The following is a 14,070-nucleotide window of genomic DNA, read 5'->3' as shown; positions in this document are numbered from 1 at the left end:
ACAGATAAAACGTAGAACTGTCATAAGATTATTCCACAATGAGTAAATATGAGTGTTATTTGCACAGGTGACTTCATTTTCTGGCTTTCAGACGTCTTCCTGGAATTTGCTTCCATCCCGTTTCAGTTCATCTCATCTCACAAATCAGAGCCATGCATCCCTTTTCCTGCCTCTCTCACATTACATTTCCGCTTATTTTGGCCACTATCTCTCTCGCACTTGTTTTCCTAAACCGCCAATACTCCCCCTCCCTTCACGCTCTTGCAATGTTTCATTATTAGTTCTTCATAATCTCTTCTCCTTGCCCCTGATCTTGATCTTGTCTGTCTTGGTTTTCCTCTATTTTTTGTTTTCGCTCGCTTGTTTCATGGCTTGCTTCCCAGCAACTTCTCTCCGAGTTTATATTCCTCCTCCGTATTCTCTAAAGAAACTCATCCCTCTTTCCCCTCATCCATACCAGCGGTTTTGCTTAGGAAACCCAGCTGTTTCCTGCTGTCCTCTGAATCTTACTCTCTCCCTCTCGCTTTCTGGCTGGCTTTCAAATGGGAGGATTGCACTTAGAGCAATAAAAAATCTTTTGGAGTTGGATGACTCTTTGTATGAGTTGCATACCCAGATGTGTCTCCTCAGCCGTGATACATTTCTTGTGTAAAACATTCTCATTAGTTACTCAACACTCCTCATTCCGGGCCGACAAGGGTTTCCTGATGACAGTTTCCCCACCCTTTCCACTCTTCGACGAACCTCCCACCACGAGTCTTGATTTCTCTTCTCGTTCTCCTTTTCTGGCTTTCGGTCGCCCCAGCACCCCTATAGACGGCAGCTGTAATGGCCCAGCTCTCGCTATCATCCAAAAAAAGAAGAATGTTAGTTTAAAAAAGTTAGTTTAGTCCTTTGTATGCAGTATGCCAAGTCAATTTAGTTGGAAGCCTTCACGATAGATTTAGACTGTAATCCTCTTTAAGCTTCACTATGCTTGACATCATGGAAAGAGGTCAGCAAAGCCAATGTCATCATTTGATGTTCCCTAACTGTTTCACTGACACTTTGGGTACTAGCTTAATGATTTGCACACGGTGAGGTAAAACCTGGTCAGGGAACATACTTTTTCATACTTTACAAATGACAGCAAGTGCTTTAGCAGCGTTTGGAATTTGGGAACATATTGCTAGATTATGATTTATATTTTTATTAATGTATTTAAGTAGAATTTCATTGATCTCTTTTGCATTTATTTTGCTTATATTCTGCTGTAGGGCTTCTATGACTTTAGGCATACGTATTATAAGCTTTTGATATATAATATGTATTGCCAACTGACCAGTTTGTTTCATATTTTCACAGATATCAACCAAACATCATCTCGTCTAGCTGATGAGACCACTCACTTCTCAAAAGGATAACCCGTCCTTCTGTATGACATTGAATAAGTCCAGGACACAGGTACGATACATCACAAACCGCCTGCCAACCATAAACTATGATTGCATGACTCCCCTCAACCTCCAATATTGTGTGTGTCCTCTGAACTTTGACAGTTTCTTGTTACAGCTAAATAAACACAGTGAATCTTGTTCAAATTGTTTTTAGTTCTCCATCACGTAGATGCATTATTTATTCAACTGCTCACTACTTTGTAATTTTCATTTAAGATGTATTCTGTATGCCTTTGAGAACATTGACAGCATCTCAACCCGTGACTCTTTCCTTTGTAATTCATGTGACGTCTTACATACTGTGAACAAATGTCCTAACTCCTCTGATTTTTATCCACTTCTGACGGTGCGCTGGACTGTGCACAGAGGTCTCCCCACCCCACTGCCGTCGCGAGATCCATTTCAGGAATGCAAATGCCTAGGGCTCTGACAGCCTGTGATTTATCTTCTCATCTATCCTTGCACACATCTGCCTTTGCCCTTGTGTCTGCCTGTTGCTCATTCCACCCTCCCTCTCTCTCTCTCTCTCTCTCTCTCCCTCCTTCTCTCATCCCTCCCTCTCCCAGGAGGCCAGGGACTCCCCTGCCTGCCCTCTGAGTTCGCCAGGGGCAGGGTTACAGCCCCCGCTGATCCCACCACCCACCACTCCTAGCCCGCCGTCCTGCCAGGGTCAGATGGTGCAGTGGCAGGATGAGAGGTCCCTTCTCCCAGAGGAGAGTTGCTCTGAACTGCCACGGTGCTGGTGTGAGTCTTGACGCCGCGGCCGACTGTAGCCGCTAAGTGCTTTACAGTACAGCATGAAAACGCAAGTGACCTAATATCCACACTCACTCTCTGTCAACAAGGATTATGCTCTGCCCAGAGTGAAAGGAGGCTGCTGGCGGCCAGGCAGCCGGTGCCGTGTGCACTTGTGTGTGCGCGTGTGTGGATAAACAGAGCGTGTGATGAAGATGACCCAGGTTAGCTCTGCTCCTGCAGGAGAGCATCACAGGCCGCAGAAGGGCCACGGCCAACCTGCCGTCGACCCTCCCAGCGGATCGCGCTTGAACCCCCCGACCGAAATCTTTAAACAACTGCTTACGATTCCACAGCATCCGCTCCGCTCCTCGCTCAACAGGCAGCGAAAGCAAGGACGTCTGCAGGCTCTCCAATGTTTGTCTCATCTTCGTGCCCTCTGGCCTCGAACAAACATACACACACATATACGCTACTCAAAAACAGAGCCCCCTCGCACCTCACGCACCATCGCTGCCTACCCCATCCCGATTTCTCATTTACTAGTCCACACTTGTGCGCGGGCTGCTGAGAAATGGGCGCCTGGTGTGAGGTCAGGTGTTATTCATCACGCCGCGTCTGGGCGAAGCGTTGACATTCGTAAAGGCACTCGCTCGGCTGCCATTGTAATTGAGTCTCCTTGTCTTTTCTAGGACACAAGCAAATATAACTATGTCAGGACGCCTCACAGCTATATATTACCCAGCTCAGTAAGAGAGACAAAGGGCGAGTTATCATTTGGGCGGCAGCTAAAGAGAGGGAGGGAGACACATGTGGACACAGGCAAGGTGGGGTTTTGAGCGCTGGGGTCGGGGGGCGGACTGTTTTTTAAAGTGGGGTCGACGTAAAAAATGAAGCTCAAGTTCAAACGATACCCGAATGTTGGGAATATATAGGAGGTTGATGTTTGGATGGACTGTGCCGTGTGTTGTTGGTCACTGTGGCTTTGGAGGTTTTAAAGTCTAAACCCATCAAATAATAAAGCAAAAAGCCATGAGAGGTTGTTCATACAAAGATTTCGCCGCAGGCGTTATCAGGCACAATGCAAAGCGGAGCTGAGTGGCTTTTATTAAAACAATGCCAACAGCGCTATGATGAAAGACACCAAAGTTTAATATGCAGTTCAATATATTATTAATGATATTATGAATAAACAATTCATCCGCCAAGTAGTGTACTTCCTGTAGGCTGTTTGCGGTTGCTAGGCAACACAGGAACTTGGCACATTAATACAGAATGCCACGTTCCAGGTGTGCATTCGTAGTAATTCTACAACACCTTGAGTCTGGGCTGAATTCATTATCAGAATCATCAGTTTTATTAAAAAATAGGAAAAGCCGTAAATGTCCTTCCCTTATCGTGTTTACATTTGTGCAGCATTTTTGCTTTCTAGTGGTTGACCCTCAGTTCATTTATTTCGTGCTGTTTTCAAACTCCTTCGCTGTCTTTTTAAGGCAAAAAAATGTGGCCTTGCGATGTCAGTACCGCAGCTGGGTCATGAATTAAAAAAATGAAAAAAAAAGTAAGGGAGAAAGAAATCAGGCCTGTGTTGACATTCATGGGGCAAAGGGCCCGTGCACATTTGCAGAGGTCATCGGAAAATAAACACCTATTAATGGTTACCTGCTTGACGAACAGATAAGCGGGTCACGGTAATGATTAAGCCACAGCTCGCTGGGTTACAGGCCATGTGTGTACAAAAGCATGTTTGGCGAATTCAAGTCTGCGTCGGTGCTAAAGAAACAAATAGTTATGCCTATAGGACAACAGCCTGTGAGCTGTTATGTGTCAGACTAACGTTCTGTGAGAGAAGAAACACACACACCTGTGTTAGTCAAGCAAACCACACTTGTCAACAGCCATTAGCACATTCATGCAGGTACTGTACTGTGGGTGGCTTGTTGACTGTACGGCGCAGGTTAGAACGGGAGAGAGAGAGAGCGATGGAGGTAGAGAGGGAGGGCGAGAGACACAGAAAGAACCAAAGAAAAGGGGAAAAAAACATTGAAGTTCACAAGGTCATTTCCAGCCCAGGGATAAAGTAAACTGAGCGAAACTGCACAAGCTGCAACTTATCAGCCCGCCTGCATGCCAGAGCTTTCTCTTCTGTGTGCGATGTGTGCGTTTCAGAAAACAAAACAGAACAAGCTGATAGTTTTTGCTTCGAGTACTTGTATCTTCCTCCGCTCAGAAACTGTAATCATAAACTTTCTCACGATTCGGTCTGTTATTAACAGGAATTTTAATCCGTCCGCCAGGTAGTGTTGTAGATATTTATGAAATGTAATTAGGAATTAGACTTTATGAACTCCCCCATTTGAAATAAACTTAAACCCTGTCCTTGAAAGGAAGAAATATTCGCTTTGTGTTATTAAATGAATTGTTGTCTTGGTTTGGTACATTCATCGCATCTTAAAACATTTTAAGCTTGTCTTAATGAACAAAATCTTCAGCGTGATAAAAGAGATTCAAGGCTACTTCAAGGCTTTCCACTTAGTACCCAGACTCATTTTGAGTTTATTTTTCTGTCCTTGGCAGTTTCATGGGTTAATCATAAGCATCATGAAAATGTGTTTTAGAAGAATAAATTATTGTAGAAAAATATGATAAGCTTTTACGCTGATGTAACAGAGATATTTATAAATGAATTTCCTGCTAAACAAGCATGAATTTTAAAAGATATGCTTTGACCTTTTTCCATCAATTACTTTGTGTCGTGGACATTCAGAAATTCCAGTCATAATGAAAGTAACAGCTTAGCTATTAACAACATGGCATTTTAACTAGTGCTTTTATAATAACAGAAACATGCACTATTAAACACTTATTAGTAAATGCACAACGTTGTTAACATTTCTATATGCAAGTGGAATGTAATTGTTTGTTTTCCCCCACACTTTTCTAGAGGTCATTTATTGTAGTGTGGCTTTTCATACTTTGTAGTGCTTTTAATTGGTCTACTTTAATCTTCTGTCACCATTATTTCGGTTAAAGCTGGCGTTTCTCAAGAACGCTTTAAGTAAATACCCGCCATTTGGTATCTATCGCTGTGCTAATTCCAAAGGTCAGGGGTAACCTTAGCAACTCGGGTCAGTGTTAATTAAGAAATTATTTTATTGTTCACCGTCGCTCCAGCTCAACATTACAAACCCGAAACCTCCCTCAAAACAGTATCAAAAGATACTTCTGTCTGAATGATCTAACTGCCAAAATCCTTACATAAATACCTAAGAGTGGGAGAGCTGTCTATCTCCCCCCCTCCCTAAAAAATGGTTTCTTAAAAAAATGGAGAGTAAGGAAGGGTCATCTGGTTTCCATTAGTAAGATAAAATGGTTCACTTGGAGCCTTTTACCAACCTCTTTGTTTCTGGGAGGCGTCCATGCTTCTCTCTCCATCATCAACCAGTTGACACGACATTAAAGGCTTCAAACGGCCAAGTCGGGGCCCTTAATCAAAAACTAATTGTAATAGATATTGGAGGAGTCCTAACACTCTGACCGCTCAGGCTGGTATCAGTGGTCCAAAGCTTGAGATAGCATTATACATAACACAGACCTGATAGCTGCCACAGGCTAGAAAGAACAACCAGAGGCAGCGAGGGTGGGGTGGCGGGGGGGGACACCACCCCACCCTCGCTGCCTCTGGTTGTGCTAAGTGCTTCATGTGGCTGAAAAGACACATGCACTGTGAAACCACACTCCTTTAGATAAGTTCACCACCGTCCTGTCAAGCTGCGTTAGTTAGCAACAAAAAAGGAATTTGAAAACAAAACATAAAAGTGGTCCTATCGAGGCGGTTGGGAACGAGGCTGAAAGGCCGAGAGAAAATGTCAGTTTGGCCCAAAAAAATCAGAAAGGCCTGTGAGTCTTATCAGTCCCTGGAGGATGGCCGCATATTCTTTTACTCTAAATATTTCTTGAAAAGTCTCTGGAGGGGACTCCATGACACATTTTCTTTATATTTTGATGTGTGAATGGTCTAAAAATGGAAACGTATGTATTTTCATGAACTTTGGAAATGTGATTCAGCTTTTGTTCTCGTGTTATTTTATGCAAAAACATTTCTGTGAAAACACAGCAAACTGGACTTGAATGATTGCAGTTTTTTTCCTCGGTGTGTGGGCTTTGTGAATTAAGGAACAAATGAGAAAATGTATTTATACTAGAGTTTACAGTCTTGTATTTCTTCAATTTCTTTGTTTTTGTACTTTTAGTTTCTTTTGGCTGCCCTGACTTGAATGAAAACCCTATTGGAGATGTATTTTTATGAATACAGGGTGGGGGTCAATGTTTATAAGTGTTTTAAATGCAGTGTGTTTAAGGGATTTTCCAGAAAGTATTTGATAACATTGCGTTTTATGCTTTTCATAAAATACAACATTTATACAGTACTTTTAAGCGCTATATCATTGCCTAATGTAGTGTGCATATTTCTGTACGTGTTGTATCAGCGTGTATGTTTGTGCCTTTGAGAATTACTCAAAGACCTTAAACACTGGAAGTCGGTATTTGTTGCCAGATTTAATTAAACTAATTGATTCCTTTGCATTTTTATTAGCAGCGGTCATTAGAATATCTAGACTTTCAGACAGGGAAGACAGATAGGAACTTTAAGGAGCTCTTTCTCATGTATATTAACCTCGCTGACACTCCACTGCTTAGCATATTGGAATCCCTGTCGAAATTCATGTCCAGGACTGGGGCGGTCTGTCTTGTCAGAATGATCCATAATGCAATTCACATCGCCAGCAGATGATTGAGTTAAGAATTAGGACTTCAGATACACTTGTCTTCCATGCACTGTCTGACTGGGGGCAAGGCCCATTCTTCAGCCGTTAGTCAGGCGATCTGCTAATAAATCACACCGGTGTAAAGTAACCATGAAGTTATCAGAGTGACATTGGTTGGCCAAGTACGGGTGTACACTGTCCAAAGAAGTGATGCTGAGAGGGCATTAATACTTTGATGTTGTTATCCCTGTAAATTGAAGTGAATATGACGGTGTAATAAGCCGCGAGCCATGCCAAGTGATACTATTAGAAACAATGGTGTCAAAAGGAGCTTATAATCCGATTTTAAATGAGACATAGCTGCCACTAATTCAGAGCTGCAGTATTCCCTTGGTCCTGTCAGTCAGCTGTCATTACTAATAATCTAGCCGTGGGTCTCATAGTCTCGGTGTGTTTACAAAGGACATTCTCACCCTGTCGCAGGGTCACCCAGAGTGACATTTCAATAGCTCAGAGTTGAAGGGCCAGTATACCCCAAAATAAACACATTCTAATTAGGTGGCGGTGTCACCTGACCAAAGAACCGGAGTCTCCCCCCAATTATTGCATGTCATATTGAATTATCATGTTGATTGGTTAGAGGCATTAGATTGGGATAAACATTTTATATGACCAATAAGTGAGTTTAATTATGGGCCTATCGTCTGGCTCTTGGTGCACTGAATTGGGTAGACCAAACACACAAAGCCTTTTTTGTACTTTATTAGTAAGAAAATGTCATGACCTCCATTGATTTCAGTGTTTTTCTGTATTCTACCACTAACCCTAAACCGAACTCTTTGCCATATTCATTTATAGTACAACTTTTTTGGCCTCTTTACTATTGAGGATCACCTAAAATGGCCTCAGTAGTTGTATTTCGCACGTTATTTGTCAGGACATTTTCATACAACGGTCCCCCCTTAAACATGTTAACACACAAAATTACCTCTTTGGCTCAAAACCTCATATTGTTTGCTTCCATCCCGCGCCCAAATATATGCCTGAGTGTTGTAATTGTTCGGCAAATGCATGTTGCTCTCACCCAACATCGCCTGGCCATGGCTGCATCACTCCCCTGTGGATAACAAATGGGCCTTTTCTCTCCGAATTTGAGGCTAAACGATGGTTTCGCTTAGAGAGCAAAGTGACTGTCCATCTTCATAACAGTGTTCTCCATCAAAGAGCAATGAGTCCCATCCCATACGACTGGCCCTGATTAAACACAGGCAATGGATATCCCCCTCCAGCCCCCACCCGTTCTCTGCCAAGACGGAGCAAAGCCAGTCCTGCTATGTCAGCCCCAGCACCTGCAGCTATCAGCTTCTTTTCTCTTGTAATAAAACACCGCTCACATCTGGAGCGGCGAGATGCTCGTAGCTGCTGCCGCTGCCCGCGAGTAGCGTCTCACGACACAGTTTCATTTGATTCAAATTACCAAATGAATTGTGCATTGAGGAGGCCGTGCAGAAGGCCTCCCGGGTCATGAAGAGTAATGGCTAGGGGCGGTTAACTCTTTATTGCATTTCTGAACTTCTGAAGTCAGTGATATTTGAAATAGCATATTAAACAAAAAAACAGGCCTTTTAAATGTCCATATATTTTAAAATGTTGTTATTTAAAGTAATAGTAATCAGAACTATAGACCAACAAAATGTAAATAAAGAATAATGTAGTGACCTCAAATATTTTCTTACGTTTTAGATTCTTCAGAAGACTGAATTTGAATGGATCAGATCCTTCAGCATTCTCAACCATCTATATCCACATGTGAGACCTTTTCATCATTACAAAGCACTTTTTTACTCACCACACTCATAGTTTTATAGATTTCATACTTTTTCGTGTCTACAAAATATGCATAGTTATAGAAGATGTAAAAGGTTTGAAGGAATTAATAAGTGTGTTTAAATTTTTGACTGCTTCTGTAAATGTCACTCACAGTACACGCTCTTCTGTTTTGCTTACAGTTAAACAGGAGGAAATAAAGAAGGGATTATATGAACCGTTTGAGTGATAAGTATCAGCCAGCTCACTGACTTTTATGACTTGTTGCCTGCTGTTCACATGTTGACATTTTCATGTTATAGTCCTGCAAAGTGAAAACTTCTCATTTTCTTTCTGGCTATGTGTAGAAGGTTATATTTAAATTGTCACAGATTACAGCAACAAACTAATGGTGTGGTAAATTTATGCGAAATGGCTTTTGCAAAAATGTCTATTATATAACTGAGAACAGGCGCCTATAAGCTTGTGTTTTAAAGTATATGTCTATATATAAATACAATATCTAATTAGAATGTAGCATTAATATTGTAACATAATGAAGTTTTTTTTTTGCATAGTCCCACAATTATTTTATGCATGATAATTGTACTCAGTGTGATTTAACAGACCATGTTTAATGCATGCTTACTTAAAATCTCAACATATAATTCTTTTGGTATTAAAGTGCATTCAAAACATCATTCAGCATAATGTTCACATACAAAACCTCACAAGCTGGCACAAGACCAGAGTTTTCACTAAAGTCGGCAAAGTAAGAGGACTCTACAATCTTGATAGGCTTGTCTTGTTTTAGGGTTGGGTTTCCATCAATTTCAAGGGGGTAAAATCTTACACCACCGAGGCTGCAGGCACAAAGCATTGCAGAGCTATCACAGGATGGGAGCTTGAAGCTCTTAGGAACATTAGCCTGAAAGAAAACAAACACGGGTCAACCGAATTAACCCAACTCCACACTGCCAACCAAGAAAAACTCCCAACAAAGAGCCTGTCATCCCTTACTGACATGGACCAATCTGTACACGCTGACCTGAAGTGTCCTGCAGTCTACAGGAAACTCCCTACATAAGGAATATTTAACCAACTGCATAATGTACCATACCAAACCATTAATACTGGTTTCCAAAGAGCTCCGAACAAATTCTAAATGTACTTATGTGGTGGAGCATGATTTGAAACAGTCGCAGTCATTTTAGGTCTGTGCAAAGGCATTTGCTAAGCAAACATTTAAAGAAAGATTTCGTATTGGTTGTGCTTTGAAAAGTTTCTAAACAACCATATCATACCATTATACCTCGCATACAATGAGGTTGCATGATCTTCAAAGCATACTGCGTGTTGCAGTTTAATCAAATGTGTCTCTGTTTACACTTTTATTTGGACCTGAACCAGTGCAACAGGAGGTTATGTGTATCTCTATGTGCTACACACAGTCTTACTAAACAGCAGGACATTAGCTAATGTCATTATCTCTTCTGTGTGGTCAAAAGGCCTAATCTTGTGTTATAGGATTTATACGACAGGAGAGATCTTACTGGATAAAGAATTGGCTTTGCGTCAAGGCCTTGGATAACAGGCTCAGATGCCCAGCTATTGCAGGGGATATCAATGTACACAGTTAGTAACACACACTTCGCTGAAGATAAACACAAACAAGATGTCTTCTCCTTTTTAAACTACTTTGTGCATTTGTCTCTATCTTTCCTGCATGGTAAACGGTTGTAAAACGCATACTAATGGTGTGTATGCATCTGGCAACCATATTTCTGTGAACAGGTGCACAGCAATAGAATCTATCTGCTTACATAAAGCATATGTATTGAGCTACAATTATCTATAGAGAAGAGAAAAAATGATAAATGCCCAGAACTTGATTTAGTATTTGATAATGCCACTCTTTTATCCCTTCCAAAGCGTGTATAAAATCTATTAGTCCCACTATGCCTTGTCGTCTATTTGTCCACATGCCGAGTGGCCTTGCCAACAGGTGTCCGTTCTGAATGATTTTCCACCTCCCATTATAAAGAGCTACCTTTACTAACAGCCCCGTATTAAAGTGTCATTATCTCCTCCCCTGTCTTGTGTACCATGCAGAAATAGAATCCGGGATTCTGTTCCCTTATATTTCCGTTTTTCCTCTCTGCTGGGTATAAATGTCAACGTCCTATTGTGTGAATAACAGGCATTCCCACATCAGCGCTGATTGTTCCGTGTGTAGTGGTGGAAGCAGAATAGAGCGTTTGATTTCAGATAATGTACAACCAGACAAAATGCCACTGGACTTGGCAGGACCCCTATTGTCTAAACTGGCAGGCTAAGCCAGAGACCTGAATCTGGAGACAACGCTGGGGACTGCAGGAAAAGAACACCTTGGAGGTGTAGATTTCACTGACTGTTATAATACAATTTGTCAAGTTGTATGATGTCAATGACAGCTGGAATTCATAACCTTAACCTTCTGATCTTTATGCCATGCGAGGCCAACATTTGTCTCTGGGTGGAACATCATTTCTTAAGCCAAGATCCTTTTAGGGTTAAACTGTTAAACATTCATGGTTTGTGTATTGAATTATGTCAAGGTTCTTCACATATTAATGATAAGACATACCTAAGATGAAAATGTGGACATAACAAGTTTTAAAAATGTAATTTCTGTGCTGTCCACAAATGCAGTAGTGAGATCATGCATTCGCAAACTTAAACATTTATCGATGTAAGTTATTCTTACTCTGTGTCAACAATTTTCTTTGCATACAAAAGTCAACATATGTCTGTGGGTGTAGATTACACTATATGTATGCCATTCCTATTATGCAGTTTCCATTCCATACACACAAAATCAAAGCTACAGCAAAACACTTTTGTCACGAACAAATAACTGAGTTGTGTTCCACACTTCCTGTGGTCGAATATACATACTTCAAATCAGTACGTGAAATAGTTGTTCGGTGTTTAGTGTAGTAGGTGAGAAATGTGCGGAAGATTCACTGCTTTTGACAGACATTTTTCTATCCCATGAGGCCATGGGAGCAGAGAACCCACCAAATTCAAAACGCAAAAAAAGTAAATGATGTATATAGGTACCTAGAAATTCATTCCTCAGGGTTAAATTATATGTGTTTAACAAATTATTTTGTCATTGTTAATATATCAACTAATAGGTAAACTAAAATCTGGGTTAGAGGGCAGTGCAAGAAGTGCATATAGTGTGTCCAGGATGTATTTATATTACACACACATGCTAATATATAATGTATATTCTGTACCAGGGGTCATAGGTAAAGAATAAGGACATGCCTATTGAGTCATTATTTTACTAAATAAACCCAATAAAGTTAATTAATATGTGTGATATGTTTGTCATAATGACTATAGTTTTTCAATATTTTAAGTCTCTTTTTGCTTTTTTGTATATTTAACTATTACATTTGAATTTGATTTATTAGGAAATATAATTGATTCCCTGTGTCATTTTTCATCCTGTTAGTCTTTAATATACCTACCAATAGTTGACATAGATGATGTCACACCTCAGTGACATCGTCCAGGAAGTGACATCTTCATCCAGGACGTGACATCATTTTGGAGGGAGACAACACCACAAACATAAGTAAGTAGGCCTAGTAGGGTATTCTGTGTATGCTTTGGTGTTTTGCAATTTGCAATCTAAAATATTTTTGATAAGTTTGGTAACAATATCACTATCTGATTATTATATTCTAACTACTTTAGTCTGTGTGATACTGTTAGGTTCCATTCTATTACATGTATATACAAATGTGTGTGTGCATGTATATATATATATATATATGTGTGTATGTGTGTACTCTATATATTTTTTAAATAATAATTGTATTTTTTATTTCTTGTTTGTCGTTTGTTTTAAGACTTGTTACTTACTTAAATATTGATACTTTGAAATGTAAATAATTGTTTGACACTCACATCTTGTCATAAAACAATTCACAGAGAGAATCTCCCCGCACCACTGAAGCTGCATGTATCTCTTGTACATCTGTTGCCCTACATGCTTCAGTTTCATCTGAATGCAAACAGTGACCTGGAGATGGCAGGTATCAAAGGTAATAACAGTTCATACGGTTCACTGTAAGGTCACACCCTGGCTTTCCCTTTTCTTTTGAACAACTAGACGTAGTTCGCACAAACCTAGCACCAGACAAGCTTCATAATGTGCGTTTTCATGCCTATGGTTCAATAAGTTGGTGGATAATTGATATATTGATTGGTTATGTCATCATGTGTTGGTATAAAAGCTGTCATGTGGCAGGCAGAACAATCCACGGCTTCCATTGTTCATTCATTAGCGTCCCTGATCGGGCCCATGTCTTGGTTAGCTGCAGGCCAGCCAGATAAGGATCAGTTGATGATTGGGCGCACACATTCTTAACATGGCTGACCCGTGACATCTTGGGGGCAGTCAGGGAGTCTATCATTATGTGTACAATGCGCTGCTTTCTTCCATCTTATCTTTGCCGATGACATTGAGAGTTTTCGCATTAACTCATTAACGACAAGACTCATCATTACAGGGATCGAGTAGAGGGAGGGCGAGGGGCAGGGTGTTTCACCGAATGGGTGACACTTGGCATGGAGGAATGTAGGCTCAGTTAAATTCCTCCCTCCTTCCCTCTCTCTCTCTCTCTCTCTCTCCCTCGCTCTCTTTGATATGAGTCTTAGTGATTGAGGGATGGGCCAGTCAAGTCCAAGGCTCAGAACTGAGTGTGAACATGATATGAAAACAGGCTACAAGTGACCCCTTTTTTAGTAAACAAGCCAATACTGAATAAATCAAACTTAAGCGAGAACTCACTGTTGCTAACTACAAGCGTTCACCCTGACTGGAGAAAATGTAGGTCCGTATGACACGCAAGTTCAGAGAATGATCTCTTAAGCTCCAGAGGTCTTTCACTCGAGGGCTTTTTGCTGCCAGGAGCTTATGAAGGCCAGGGTGTTTGGCCTTTGCTCATAGCTAACAGTGCCAAGGCCTTGACTCTTGTGGTTTGCCTCTGTCAAACATTGGATTTCAGAGCGCGGCTTTGTGGAAAAACTCTGCTATTCCGTCTGTTTTCTTGATCCATTACCACTTTCAACACGGTTATACAAGAGCGTAGGGAAAAAATGGGATGGGGGCGACGAAAAACTGTCTGGAAGAGATTGATAGCTTTGCTCTGTGGTTCAATTGTAAATTAGAATGCAAGTCCCTCTGGGATACGAGGGCTCTATTTGTGATTAAGAATAAAGGCTCGGTAACTGAGAGATAGAAGAAAAAGTTTGCTCCCTCCTTA

At 40.9% G+C, this 14,070-nt stretch overlaps 1 long non-coding RNA gene across 1 annotated transcript; it reads left to right on the top strand.

The window, feature by feature from the left end:
* Nucleotides 1-1,354: 1,354 nt before the first annotated feature.
* Nucleotides 1,355-9,367, top strand: LOC130435191 (uncharacterized). Its single transcript, XR_008908786.1, has 3 exons — nucleotides 1,355-1,443; nucleotides 8,684-8,749; nucleotides 8,950-9,367. It is a non-coding gene; the product is annotated as an uncharacterized LOC130435191 (long non-coding RNA).
* Nucleotides 9,368-14,070: the final 4,703 nt, after the last annotated feature.

Source organism: Triplophysa dalaica, chromosome 14 (assembly GCF_015846415.1).
Source record: "Triplophysa dalaica isolate WHDGS20190420 chromosome 14, ASM1584641v1, whole genome shotgun sequence".
Classification (NCBI taxonomy): domain Eukaryota; kingdom Metazoa; phylum Chordata; class Actinopteri; order Cypriniformes; family Nemacheilidae; genus Triplophysa; species Triplophysa dalaica.
The sequence above is the reverse complement of the archived record's forward strand: the minus strand, read 5'-3'. Positions and strand labels throughout refer to the sequence as shown.